Source organism: Coffea arabica, chromosome 10c, assembly GCF_036785885.1.
Source record: "Coffea arabica cultivar ET-39 chromosome 10c, Coffea Arabica ET-39 HiFi, whole genome shotgun sequence".
Lineage (NCBI taxonomy): Eukaryota > Viridiplantae > Streptophyta > Magnoliopsida > Gentianales > Rubiaceae > Coffea > Coffea arabica.
In genome coordinates this window covers 47,584,078-47,599,894 of record NC_092329.1, presented here as the reverse complement: position 1 = coordinate 47,599,894, position 15,817 = coordinate 47,584,078, and positions in this window count along the sequence as shown.

Genomic DNA, 15,817 nt, shown 5'->3' with positions numbered 1-15,817 from the left:
TACGCATGGATGTTTATAGTTATAGAATTGCTATTTGTAATACTAAAGGGGGAAAAAATGAAATGATAAGAGTAATAGCTTGATTATTTTGTGGAAATAAGGTTTGCGAGGCAGAGGAATTAGAGGAACTAAAGATCAATTTTAGTCATGAGGCAAATAGATGGTTAAATAAATACATTTTGCCCCGTTTTAATCTTTTAAAGATGGTTGAAAAGTGAGGATTCGGCCAAAATCAAATGGTATGAGACACCATCAAATGGGATTCCGACATCGTTCCTTTTTTTTTCCCGGGTAAGAAAAATAACTAATATAAAGTTAAAAAGAGTTGTCAAATACAATCATCGTAATATTAGTAGTATTGCGACACTATGCTGGCAATATACCATAGAGGGCAATAAGCAAGGGTTTCTTCTCGACAATTTAAAATAAGTTGAATAAAGATTTTATCTCACAAGATATATGAGAAGTCTTGACACGTTCTCAACTAGTTTGGCAAATTTAAGTCTTTAAGCTGAAAAGAGTGAGAGAGGTATGAGTTGTGTGGTACAGAGAAGAAGTGTAAGTGAAAGATTTTGGATTTGAATCACCCCACTTGCACTTTAAAAAGTTAAAAAAAAACTTTAAGTTGAAAAGATCCAGTTAACTGGACCAACTTTAAAATAGAACAACATCTTGCTACTTTTATATAATTAAACTTTCACTAAGTAGATGGGGAAAAAATCAAACTTTTAAGACCAAGTCTTGAACTTATTTTTCAACATAAATAGATAATGTGCCAACACCATTTAGCCAAAAGTTTCGTCGTCTTCTCACGTGCCCGGCATGTGAATTGGAAGCATTCAATCCTTCGCGCCTTGCGCGTTAGCTTCCCATCTGGCCTCACTGCCAGTATCCCATGTGCCTGTGCTTCCTTCTTTTTCTGTGCTTCTACTGCATTTTTTCTTTCCGCTGCCTTTTCTCTCCAGCTGCATTTTTGACGTATGGCATTCGGTTCTGCGAAGTCCATTGTCTTCTTACCGCACAAGGAGCTGCCACCTTCGCTGTTGGCTGCATCGGTCTAGATCTTGTGCCGTTCGTTTGGTTTTCCTCCTCCTTCGTCGTGAGCTTTCTTCTTCTTCTTCTTCCTTTCCATTGAGTTCCGATCTTTTCTGCGAGTTTCCTCTGTTCTTTTTTCCCCCCTCTGGAGTTCATATTTTTTTGTCCCTTGTTTGTTGACCTACAGCTTTCTGTTTTTTCCCTCATCCACTATTTTTCTTACCGCCAAGGAGGTGCAATCTTCGCTGTCGATTGCTGTTGTCCGGATCTTGTGCCATTCATTTGGTTCTCTTCCTCGTCCTTCGTTGTAAGCCTTCTTCTTCTTCTTGTCCAGTGAGATTCAGTCTTTGCCACAAGCTTCCTCTGTACCTTTTTTTTTTTTTTTTTGTCTGGAATTCATCTGTTTTGTGCTTTGTCCGGTGAGGTACATTCTTGGTTTTAGTGAACTGCTCGCTTAGCTTACTTTCGTTCTAGTTGCACTGTGTTGGGGAACCTTGTCTTTCCCTTGTATTCTTGCGTTGTGTTGGATTCTCTGTGCTTAGTAAAGGCCTTTTCTGTGTCTTTGTCTCCCTTGTTCTCATCTGCTGTTTGTGGCTTGCTTTGCTTAAAAAAAGGTGACCCTGTCGTGTCTGACTGGAGATGTTGAAGCTGGTTTGTCCTCCAAAAAACCCTATATGTCTTCTGCCTCAAAAAATTTTTCACCCAAGGCCTTTTCTCTGTCTTTGTCTCTCTTGTTCACGCCCGCTATTTGTAGCTTGCCTTCTTTAAAAAAAATATTCTGCGGTGTCTACCCTGAGATATTGAGTCTGTTTTGTGCTGTGTTGCGTTTTGTTATTCTTCCTGTCTAGTGAGCTTTCTTTTCCTCTGTTAGTTTTAGCCTACGGTTGTAAGCTTAGCTACTTGTTCACATCTCTCTCTCTCTCTTTTTTTACCCCAATTTGCATGCTTGCTGTTGCGTTATCAGCTCTTGAATCCTGTTGCCTATTTGGGCTATGTTTTCTTTTGCATTCTTTCGCTGTATTCCCTTCCTTCTAAATCCTGTTACGCATTTTTTTTTCTCTATGCACCTGGGTTGTTTTTCTCTTGCCTTTCATTCCTTGATGAATTTAGGCCTTCCTCAGCTTGCCTTTGTTTCCATTTTCGTTTTAAGATGATCGTCGAGCCTTTACGCGTCTCTGAGGTCCATAGCTCCCTACCCCATTGGACTTCTGTCATCCAGGTTATTGAGGCTTCTCATCTTAAAACGACCTATGCAGATCATGCATCCAAGATGTATCGCCACTTCGTCTTTGCTGATTCACATGTACTCTTCCTTTTGATTCTTTTATTGTTTTATTATTTTCTCCCCCCTCCGCTGCAGTTAATTTTTTCCCACTACTTTTTGTCTTGTGATGGATAGGGTGTAAAGGTTTCTGCTGTCGCCTTTGATGATAATGTTACTCGCATCGAAGGTTTGCTTGTCCCTTTCAAAAAGTACTGCATTAGTGATGCTGCTGTTGAGGGAATTCCTAGACCTGCTCCACTCGATTTGTATCGCTTCTTTTGGATTATAAACAGCGCTACCCTGATCAAAGAGGTCTTTGAGCCCGAAACGCCGACCCTTCCCCCTTATTTCGATCTTACCCCCTTCACCTGTTTCCAGCATTTTGCTGATAGCCAGATCTCTATAAGTGAGCCATTTCCCCTCAGTTCTTTTATGCTATTTTTTGCATTTTGCCTTTTTTTAGTTCACACTGCTGCTCATTAACTCTTATGGCTTTGCTTTTTGATAGACATGATGGGTGTTGTTTTGTATGCTTTGCCTGTGAAGGAATCGCACTCTGAGGTTCCTTCTGTTGTTTCCAGGGACTATGTTGTTACCGATCAGAGGTTGTTCTCCATACTAATGTTCCTGGTTGTTTTTCTCTTGTCCTTGTACCGATTCGCTTTTAACATTTGCTTTCTATTTTTCCTCCAGTAATATGCCTGTTCTTTTGACATTAATCGGGGAGATTGAGTCTAAAGAAGGAGGATCTATAGTGAATGCAATGAGCTCCATTGAATCGAGACCAGTTATTATTGGTATTAGAGTCAGAGTGAAGACCGACAATTGTAAGTTCCGAATGCTTATGACTACACATGTTAGTTTTCCTTTTTTTGTTCTGTTGCTTATTATCTTTTCCTTTTTGCTTCCTTCCAGATTTATCCCTTTGTACTAAAGCTACTTTCGTTGTTTTGGTTTCCCCCAAAATTCAAGAAGTTGCCCATCTTGAACAATGGTTATCTATTCTTGCTTTTTTACATTTTTTGAAAACCAAAAAAAAAAATCTTTCCCTCTTCTAACTGGTGACCACTTCAGCTTATTATTACTGTTTTCTATTTGTCTCTTTATAGGTACCGTCATAATTGTTCTGAAGTAATGACTTCTGTTTTAGAGAAGAGATACTGTAATCCCCTTCTACTTCTTCCTCCTATTAGTGACACCATGCTGGCCACTATTTCCAGTCTTGCTCCAACAACTCATTTTGTTAGCGACCTTGCCCTTTCGATATTCTTTAACTTTTTTTTAAAGTTTTTTCCTGTTATTGTGAAACCACTTGTTCCGTTTTTCTAGCCTATAAGTTCTGCATGGATTAAGGGCCGAGTTACTGTTGATCGCTTGCATTGGCTATGGAATTTGGCCTGTCCATATTGTTTTGCACCTAACAATTTTATTGAGACTCTAGGAATTTCTTGTGTTGCTTGCCTCAAGGATCTTTATACTTTTCCTAGGTGCACTAATGTTACTTTTTGGTTAGACCTCGCTTCTGTTCGCTTGGAACTAATGAATTTATTTCCTGCCTGGTGCCTCCTTTAACAAGGTTGATGTATCTTTTGTTCTCAGAGCGCGTGTTAAGTTGGATATTGTTGATGCTACTGCTTCCATCAGTGTTTTTGCTTTGGGTTCCCAAGCTGAGAAACTGATAGGCTTTATTGCATACCAGTTGAGCCAATTTGAGTATGAGGTGCGCTTTAGTTTGGTTATTCGTGAATGCTTATCCATTTCACACTATATATGACACGCATATTTTGCTAATCCTTTTTGCCTGTTGCAGGGTGTTAGCCTAAACCTCCGGGTTGCTGATACTCTTGATGGAAAAGAATTGTTATGCTGTGTTAAACGTTCTCCTGAATTCATTAGAGTAACTGGAATTAGGTTTACTGTTGTTACATCTTATTTGGTTGGAGAAGCTGCATCGGTTGGAATGTAAAATGTGCTTAGAGTTTTAGGTTCCTTTGTGCACCTACCTGTGTCTTTGTTTATGATGGCTTTTGTGATGTAATGCTTTGTATCTTTTGCAAGAACCAATTATTCTGTCAAGCGAGCCTTTTGTATTGCCATATCGATTTCGCCTTTTATTTACTCGTGCTTTAAAAATGATTTGAATCTCCCAGGCAAAATTGGCAAACACAATCTGGATTCCTTTGAGCGCAATACTAAAAAAACACTTTCATGAAAATTAGTCAGCTTTAATGTCCATCTATATGTTCCCTAGAGCAGCACAAAAAAAAAATCCGTTCCCTCTGCCAACGATTGTTGACCCAATATAAAAGGAGAATTGTTTGGCCGATTAGACGGGGAAAAATGAATTAAAACAAAACGTTATTATTTTTGTCCTTCATGGAAAAAACCACTAACGCTAAAAAGAAAAACATGCACGCCGGGAGGGGGGTGTGTGTTAGAGCCCGTTGACTTTGTACATGTGCTTTGGATCGAATTTGAAACATGTTTCTATCACAAAACATACCTGCTTCGTTCTTTTTTTTCCCCCTTTTTCCTGATACATCATACAGTGTTTGTCTGCTTTGTAGAGAGGTGTTCGCATATATATTTTTTGCCGCATTAAATGCAATTCAAAAAACTTTCTATTTTCACGTAGCTGCAGGGCCGCTCGCTTGTTGCAGTACAAAAGAGCTTCTGCCCTTTGGAACTTTGCTACTGAGGATTGCTATATTTGTGCTTGGCTACCGTCTGCTGTCATGTTATGGCAGGTGCGTTTGTATTGCTATGTTAGCCTTTATTCTTTTTCCTCCCTCTTATCACATTCAGCACTATCTTCCTTCTATTGTTTCTCCTATCGTTTTCATTTGCTCTCTCTACGAGGACGAAAAACTCTTCCACGCTTGCCTGAGCTGCGCCTCTCTCTGGTGAATATACTCTGTGGTACATACTATCATTTGCGCTAATTCTTTCATTTCCAGTAAGCTAGCATTTTTTTATTTCTTGTTCACATGGAAAGCTTGACTCTTTTTTCCTTTTTTTTCCCTTCTCAGTTGCCGACTTGAAGAAGCCTCTGTGGGTGTTCCTCTACATTCTACTGTTGTTCGTGTTCCTGCTTTACAAGTCTATCAGGTTTTACGTTTGCCTCTGTTGGCTTTTAGGTATATACACTTTCTTATTGGTTCTTTCTACCATCTCATGCTTGCCATGCAGCTCTCCTTGTTTCATACGTTCTTTTGCATGTCTACTTTTTCGAACGTTCCAAACCAGTTTTTTCCCCCCTTTGTAGCTGGTTTTATTTGTTTCTGGCAACTTCCTTTCTTGTTTGGAGTATTTTTTGTTATCTATGTTTTTTCCATATGGCTGTGCTTTTAATATTTTTTCCTATTAGCAATACAATGATGGTATATAGCTTGTTCCTAGATTGCTTGTTACTTTTAGCTCCCTTGTCCAGCTATGTTTTTTTTTCCCTTTTTGTAGCTCGACGTCTACTTTTTCCTTTTGCTTTAAGCTAGTTGCCTGATAGACAGTTGGATTTTTTTTGCCTTTGTTATGCCTACATTTTTAGCCTCTTTGATAGTATGTTAAGAGTTAAGAGCAAACTGTCTCTTCCTTCTAGATCCCTGCTCCGGCTATCAACAATCTATTTCTTTTGTTTGCAACTGATGGCCTATTAAGGTCTGACTTTATGGATCATAATACGGCCAGCCGCAAACGTTATGCTAAAATGCCACAGCATTTGAGAGATGAAATGCTACGTCGTAGGAGAGAAAAGTATGCTGAACAGAGAGCGCAATCATCTCCTGTTCATGTTCCTTCACCGATAGTACGTCAGTTGAAAAAATCTAAGCAGAACAGAAAGGGGTATATTTCTAGATTTAGAATGGATGCTAGCGGTGCAATCTTATCCCGTCCAGCGGACCAACTACTTGCTTCTACTGCTATCCAACTATCTACTAATGTATCTGTTCTATCTCAACAATCTATTTCTTCTGTTCCTTCGCCTCAGCCTTCGCTTCTAGCTCCTAGAGGTATACTCTTGCCTCGATAACTATTCTCTCCTCCTGCTGGCCAAACAACTTGGTATACTTTGGCAGTGTATGGATTATGAGTATTCCATTGAATAATTTGTGATTATTCGGTCAAATAGTCTGACCGAATAAGAATAACTCAATTCCGTATGGATAATCAATTTAATGAGAATACAATATAGGATTTGCGTTTGGATAATATATTTTATTCTGCAAGTATTAAATTTTTTCTAAACACCGCTTTTTTGGTTATATCACATTATTCACCTCAAATTGCAACCTCTTTGAATGAAAGTTGATATTATGTGATTTTATTTTGCGGCAACGAAATAGTTCTTCATAAAATTATGATATACCAAATTAAATATAGATTACAGTACTTTCAATACAGAGACGTGGTCTCACACTTGTGAAGCAAACATAAAGGAATTAGGAAACATACAGACATGACATAAACAAGCAAATTTTACAGAATTTAAAATGATGCAGTAGTATTTGGATTAACCTTATTCACATCACACTAGTAGTAATACACAGTAGTCATTCGCTTGTAATCCCTCACTTTCGCCTCACACTCCGATACGCATTCCACATTCCGTTTGCCATTGCATCTCTCATTTCATGCCGTTTATTGACCTCTTCTTGCGAGGCACTTAGGGGTTGAATTTCTGGCATTGGCGGGACCTCACCTTCTCCTTTGATATCCATCTCTTGCTCATAATCATTGAATATGTCATCATCTGGTAATTCGTCCTGTATGAAATTGTAGAGTGCAGCAAGCTAACACCACATTTATTTGTGTACTCATATAAAAATAAGGTACAGGACTACGTAGAATGGTGAATCTCCTTTTAAGCATCCCAAAGCATCTCTCAATTACATTTCTAAGTGATGAGTGACGAGTATTGAAAAGTTGTTTCGGGGAGAAACACCCACACCGACCCTGTGCAGGTTGTCGAGATGTTCCACGATAAGGTGCAAGAAATCCAGGAACATTTCTATTTGCCGAGTCCACAAGGTAGTATTTTCCTACAAAATAAAGTGGAATAAAGGTACAAAATAAGTAAGTACACACTATGATTTCTTTAGTCATTCACTCACATACAGTGGCAAGCACATATTTGGACAAAAATCTATAAAAATATTGTCATGCACCTGGAGGGGGCATCGGAAAATGTGTAAGTCCTGTTAGTGCTCCGTCCAAGACACGTGCATCATGGGCGCTTCCTTCCCAACCAGCATAAATATATAAAAAGCGCATATCAAAATCACAAACGGCTAGTACATTTTGAGTTGCTTGTCCATGCCTATTCGTGTACGCCGCTTGCTGTCCAGGTGGCGGATGTGCTGGAACATGTGTACCATCTAATGCACCTATAGCATTCTTTTACATTTGATAAGCTAGTTAGTTGGTAAGTGCATAATGAAATTTGACACGATCATTGGATATTAATGCACAGCGTGTTGGAACCAAAGGGGTAAGCAATACTTTATACTACTTTACCGTAAATCACTGGGCAAATCTCCGATCAGTGTAAATCTTAGGATGCACTTCGTTCTGTCTTCTTGGACAAATGAAAATTTTTCCCAACTCACAAAGCCCCCGTAACACCTCATGAATGTTCCAACAGATGGTCTCCGGGGAATGTTGGAATCGTTCAGCCAGACACCACATTCGATGATTGTGGCTTAACATAACTAATGTCATGTACACTGCTTCCTCTATGATGACTCTTTTCTGGGGATTTTGCGGTACATATCCCCCACTCACAAGAATGTCACATAAGCGCATGAAGCTATCCATCATTATTCTACAGTTCTCAAGTACTCTTGCAGGATGGCCATTAATCACTTCGTGCACATACGTGCGGCCAGATAGCATGCTATTTCTGCACGATAGAGGCAATATATATCCTGCTAGACGTTTAGCCACAGGGTTGAATAGAATAACCATCGCCCATTGGATGAGTTGCCAGTCGTCGTCATCATCATCAGCATTATTCGAAGACGATCCCCAAGTATTCCAACTGTTATCCATATTTGTATTTTGGCTGCCTATGAAACCTGGTACACCACCTGTCCAAACGAAACTTTAGCTAATATACTGAACGGATGACTCCAAAATCAGCTACAACATCAACAAATTTCATGCAGTAATATACCTATTGCCTGGCTAATATACCTGTTGCTAATAAATTTGTCTAGTTTAGCTAATATTTTTAATAGCTTAGAAATGTAATATACCCTAGCTTAGGTAATATACCTTAGCTAATATTTTTTAATAGTAGAAAAAACCAAAACTGATTGTTATAGTAATATACCTTAGCTAATATTTTTAATAGCTTAGCTAATATACCATTGGGCTAATATTTTTTAATAGTAAAAATAATCAAAATCCTGTTTTTATAGTAATATACCTTAGCAAGATATTTTTAATAGTTTAGGTAATATATCTTAGCTTAGCTAATATACGACTGGGCTAATAGTTTTCAATAGTAAAAATAACCAAAAGTAATTTTTATAGTAAAAGATAGCTTAGCTAATATTTTTAATTGCTTAGCTAATATACCTTGATTGATAGTTTTTAATAGTAAAAATAACCAAAAGTAATTTTTACTATTAAAAGATAGCTTACCTAATATACCTTAGCTAATATTTTTTAAAAGTAAAAATAAGCAAATGTAATTGATATAGTAATATACCTTAGCTAATATTTTTAAGAGCTTACCTAATATACCATTAGGCTAATATTTTTTAATAGTAAAAATAACCACAACTAGTTTTTACAGTAATATACCAAATGTAATAGTTTTAATAGTTTAGCTACTATACCTTAGCGAATATATCAACTCATAATATACCAACAGTTGCATATATATATATATATATATATGTATATATGTACTACAAGAAAAATTTTGTAGTTAAGACTAGAGGTAGCTTGGTTGGAAGATTTACATTTATACAAACAGTTACTAAAATAACTAACATACTAATGGCAGCAACATACTGGTAGTTCACTAGGAAATTTTTAACAAAGATATGCTCAAAATAAGTATATAATATGGACGGGAATGAGGTAGGAACTTTATATAAAAAATGCAAATTCCCAAAATAAGAGATATAACATTTTAAATGAGAGATATAACCTGGGCTATGGCAAGCGCTAGTTACCGGAGCAATAAGGCTGGGGATGTACCAGAATGCCTATGGCTTCAACACTGCCTCAGTTTCTGAAGTCAGTAGTTCGATATAGGAAGTCTTGTACACACTGCTATGAACTTATGGCTTTATAGAAATTTGACAGCTCTCATGGAAACCAACCAATTTCATCTACCGATTGTAGACATGGTGAAATAGCTGCAGCCACTTGTTCATAAAAAAAAAAGCTGCAGCCAAATAATGCATTGCATGTCCGTAGCTTATTTTTTATTGATAGATCACTGATGCTCGGACAAATAAGCACGCGAAGACAGCAGTGATTTTTACTTAAAGGGGCCATTGAATATGTTAAAGGCGTGTCCGAATATCCCGTGAACTACTGTGTTACCCATGTGTCGTTTCCTGCAAATAAGCTATCGGCCAAGCACCGCAATATCCCCCAGCAATCAAAAGAAGTAAAAGAATCTAGCATAGTAGTAGTCCATGTGAAATGCTGCCGCATGTTCAGGCGTGGGCCTGTAGTATTTGAATGAGAGAAGTAGTGTCATATGCTATTTGAAAAAAGAGTAGTCAGTTAGTGGGTGTCAGTAAGGCACCATTGTAGTCAGATTGAAATGAAATCCCGGCTGGAATCTATCTTTTGTAAATGTACAAACTTTATACATACAGCTGCGTAGAGATGTTAAGGCATAGGAACTTTATATTTATAAATATTGGTCATATATATATACATATATACAAATGCTTGCTTTTGATTCACAACAATAAGAAATGAACCAGAACGTGAGAGTTGTACTAAAGCCAGCATTTAAACAACCACAAGAGTAGCCAGCATTTAAATAACCACTAAAGCCAGCATTAATCAATTGGCCAATAAACCAATGCCAATCAACTAAGGGGCCATCCAGACTCCATGTGCATAAAGAAACTATCTAACATTTTTAATAGCTAATATAATTGAAGAAAATTCCATATAAATGAAGAAAGTGAAGACAAATAGGCATTCAAAGCTAAGCAATCCAGAATGTTCATAAGCAGCAGGAAAGTTAGAGTCTCAAATACAGACCTAATCCAAGTCTAAGTCAATTGTCAAGCAAAGTACATATAATATCCGCAAGACTGGGAATTTTTAGTCATAGACAAGCAATCCAAAATTGGTCCTCCAAGACACAGTTATAGAACCCAGCCAAATTTCCATCTGATGTCCAGTAAGGCACCATAAACGAAACTCCAGTTATAGTTGCCTATGCAGCAACTATTTCGGATCAAGAATGGTATCAGCATACCAATACTGGAAGCCTTCATCCGACTGGAGAAACATGTGGCACCACCTCTCGAAATTTTCAAACTCTTTCATGGAAGCAAGACGTTTCCGGGACCACAGTTCAACGGGCTCATGTCTTGGGTAGCATTTGTCCCAAACTTTTAGCACCGCTACGCACCAGTCATTTCGTCTAGTGTTTTCCTCAATTTTGATCTGAGACAGCTTGTCGATGTTCATTGTTGCGTCTCGTAGAGCTTCCCCAGTCTTCTGAGACTTAGTGCTCCTTGAACCATCGTAGGATGATGTCCCCCGACTCGATACTGGGCGTTTACCCGGCCTACTAGCAACGAATTCGACTTCTTCATTCCGCACTGGAATGTAAACATCATCCCCCCAAAAGTCTGAGGTTGGTCCGTCAACCTTTGCCTTCCCCTTACGCCTTGATGCAGCCGCGGTGGTCTTTTCGGCAGAATAAGGAGAGTGGTGGACATCACTCTGAGCAGACGAATAGGCATGCTTTCCGGTGGCTGTTCGGCTCTCTAGAATTTCTCCCAATTCATAGAAGCAACTGCAGCTGCGGCCTTTTTTGAACCTCCCATAGAATTTATTTTCTTGCAATCCATGTGAAATGCCAACTAGTTCAACTGGACAAGCTGATACAGTTTATATAAAAAGCATTCTTGTTGTGTACTACTAAGCTGTTATTTCAAATAAAGAGATTACACATCACTAGGCCAGCAATCAACCGTGATAAGGCCAGAAATGAAAGACATATACCTATAGCGTTACACAGCAGTCAATCCAAGCCAGTAGTATCAGATACGTAGGCCAACAATGAAGCATAAGTCGGCCACAATTAAACTACACAGACCAGGCCAATGATCACCTTAAATTATTACTGTACCAACCTAATCAATGCATAGGAATTTGTCCCCCCTCTCAATTATATTTAGGGGGCAATAGTACTCTACAAAATTAATAAAGCAGCCTCCAAACATAGGGGGGAAGCCTTAAAGTGCACATCAATGCTACCAACCTAGTGCGGCAGCAATGAAGGTCTTAAAACACTAGACCAAATATTACATAAGTCAAAGTTTCAACGACCCTGAAGCAGTGAGGGCTCAATATTCCATAATATATCACATAAACACACAGGGAAACATATCTATTGAAGCCTAAGAGCATTTTGAGATACAATTAATAGAGACATAGAAGAAGTTTACCCGCTTTAGAGCGCTCCATTTTTCCTTCGTAGCCTGAAAGCATAGAAGCTCTGAATTAAACCCAACTCCCGTCTCAGCCGTGGTTTGGAACATCCCTGATAAACGAACGAAACACTTCCACTCGGATTCCAACCTATAGAATTTTGAACGGTAGTGTTCCCACCTCAAATTGACGTGGCACTTGTCGTTCATGTGTAGGCTAAGATGGTGCTAGTTTGACCTGCTCTTTTGGTGCTTGCCCAAGCACCATTCTTGTGCCACTCTACAAGTGTTGCAACGAAAGTTGACTCAAGCGTAGGGTGATTTTTCCAATCGGCCACTTCAGATTCATCATTCATCTACTGCAATAAACCAGAATAATCCATAGTAAATAACATTTAGATTGTACAAGGAAACACATAATAGAGACAAGTGGGTGCTGGTACTTCAAAGTAGGAACCGCTTGCATACCTTTACGAAATAGTTTCTCGCACAAGCAGCCAAATCGTTTGAACCGCTCTCAGAATGTGCTTGCTGGACTGCATGAAAGTGAAATATATGCAATGGTAGTAAATTTGGTTCCATTAATGAAGACAAATAGGCATTCAAAGCTGTCAGCAAGCCCAAGTGCACAATTTTTGGGTGAACATATTATGAGATCATTAACGAATGGATAGAAACTGAAACCAAAATTACACGTCGAGGAAGGTCTTACCATTGCTCTTACGTACTCGACGGCGCTTATGTGGGGCATATAAACCAAGATACAACGAAAAATGGCAGAACTTAAGAGCCACACACCAACTGGCTGCTTTAAAAAAAAAGGGCAGCAAAAATGAGAATTTGGTGACGAATGATTCGTAGTAAAACCTTTAACATACTAGCAAGCCTATTATGATGCCTTTAATTGGACAGAGACAGCAGACTCTACATCGGGGATTGCATAGAAAGGTAAAAATCAAGAAACTTAGGATCCAAAATGCAACTACGTGGATTAACCTGGGCAATAACCCTTTGCGTCAACTGCACTTGGGATGCTCTAGTAATGACACTTCACTTATGTTTAGGAGCTGAATCAGATGTTTTTATTGTTTCACCTCAAATTTTTTGGACCTTTGAGCAGGTGTACTATGCCTCGTATTATGCATCTGCCACTGCAGTTGTTTTCATTCTAAAATCATGACTCCTATAAATTCTTTGATATTTAGTATGTGGTCTTTTCTAGTGATTCCTTGAACTTTTCTTGTCAGTAAATTTATTCTGTCTTTTAAAATGGACAGATTCCATTCATCTAGTTGGTTGTGCAGTTATTTTTTTATTGGTAAAATACTACTTTACTCATCCATACTTGGAAAATTTTTCCAATTCATATTGAGTTAAGAACTAGCTGGATATAGAAAGCTCAGAAGTACACATCTCAACTAGAGTCCAAAGTCTGCACATAACTTTTAGTTATCAATATTTAGTTTCTGGGCAGTAGTGAAGTAAACTGAGTTTTGCTGTTGGAATTAGTTATTTACCTCAAGATGATGTATGTTTGTGGCTTGAGAAGCAGAGCAGGAGAGACAAGGGACAGTGGGAAGTAAGGACCCCTCCAAGAAAGAGAAAGATTTTTCCTTTGTGAAAGGAAAAGGCAATAATTTTGCAATTCAGATTCTTTGATGGCAGATGACTTCACCACAATTATTCCATTGCCAACTCAGATGAATAATAAATGTAGAAAAGGACTTGGGGATGGTTCTATACTTCTATCATTTCTGTCTACCTTTAACATATTAATATATTTTTTTACAAGTGTGCAAATAATCTTGGATAACAAGACATATATGTTACATATCCAAAAAAAAAATAAAAATAAAAAGAAGGCCACACTTGTTATAGATTGTATTGAGATCACAAGTTTCATATATTATCAGATTGTATTGCAGTAGAAGTATTGAGAACTTACTTTCCTATGTAAATTTAGATTTGTTTCAAATATGTCATCCAACTTGGAACTAGGACAAATTTGTTATGGCATATATACCTTAGAAAGAAATTTAAATCAAGAGTGCTCCTCCATCCTGGCATTCTATAATACTTTTCGTTATGCAGCAAAAAGCCAGGGAACATTTTTAAAGCAATTGGCCCCTTTAAACTGGCATTCTTTTGTCCCACATACCTGGTAACTGGCGAAAAATGACCACTTTTTTTTTGGTATTATTTTACTCTATTAGACATTGTCAGGTCAGCAATGTGAAGAGAATAAATTTGAATCATGAATATGAAACAGATATAACTTACACTTCAGTATCTATCCACAGTTTTCCATGCCAAGAATTTAAATAATACTATATCAAGGCTTCAAGGAAATGGAGCATGGTAATTTTTTTTGTGTAGAAATTAAGGAATGAAATTATCATCTGAGGTTACATTTTGTGCAACAAAGAAGACAGGCTGCAGTTCCACAGGATTGCTTCTTGGAGCCTGGACAAAAGAACCACTGCATCTTCTCTGCTAGACGATAGACTTAGAATTTGGATTTCAACAAGTCTTACGAGTTTTTGATGTTTCCACCTAGTTTGAGATGGTAACAACTAGGTAAAAGAAACCATTTTTTTTATCCATAAAAAAGGGATCAGTGTACTAGTTCTATAATAAAATATTGAGACAAATTTCTAAATTCACGTTCCTACTATCTAAATTCATACCGTTAACGCAGCAATGACTCGTACCATTAGTATTAACTAGAAAATGAAATTGAGAATCGAAAGTGTAAATTTAAAATGGAGGCACGTGAATTCATCTTTTATATCCGGGATTGAAATTGTGCATGTTAGGATGAGTAAAGTTTTTGCATAAAGAATTAAATACCAATTCATAAATAAAATGAGTTAAGAATTGGCCACCACTGTGAAGGAAATTGACAAATCAAATACTGCTGCATATTCGTGTTTACACAATTTCCAGATTGTGTAGGGAATCTAATTTTGTCAGTGGAGCTACCGAACCCTAATTACAGAACACAGAGAGGACTCGGGCACTACATATCCATTTGCTTCTTAACATAATGGCAAATTGGAATGGATCAGAAGAAATTTGAAAGAAAAAATCCCATATTCATCTACAAGAATGGGGGAAAACGTACCTTGAGGCTCAAAATGTGGAAGCCACGCACACAATATAATAGGGGCTAGATAGAAAGCATCAGCGCCGGCAACAGCCGCTGGTGTCGCTGCTGAAGCTTAATCGAACCCAAATTTGATAGCTTTAATGCAGATCTATTCTTCTTGTTAGTGCAAACTTCACAAATTGCTGGTCATTTGCTTGGCAGAACAATTACTAAACCTACCGGCTGAGATAAATGATATGTCAGTAGAGGTTGGGGGTGGTGAAGAGGAGGAGTAAAGAAGAAGAGTAAAGGACTAGGCCAATTTGTCGGCTTCTCCCTGACACAAGACAACGGTCTGAAAAATTTTCAAGCGCTTTACTGTTTTGGGTCTGAAAAAGTTGGATGCATTATTCGGTCAAGAAAAGTTATAAAATATTGTGAATTTACTGTTTCGGAATATAAAAAATAAAATATTATCAGTCCAAACAAAGCCTTTATTTTTCCTTTCTCGTTGTTCTTTTCCCTGCTTGTCTGGCCTTTTATCCTTTTCATACAATGTTTCGCTCGTTCCAGGGTTTTTATCTACTTCTTTTTGTTCTTATTAGCCTCTGATAGTATTGTTTCTCGAGAAGGCCGTTCCTTCTTAACAGCTGCTCAGCCTGGTTCTTCCCTAGCCAGACCTGTTCAACATAGCATGGTCAGCTCGCAGCTGATAGGTGAAGGACAACTTGCCAAGAGATCAAAACCTAACACCGCGAAATGGTCCCATTTAGAGAAAATTCCAACTAAGCC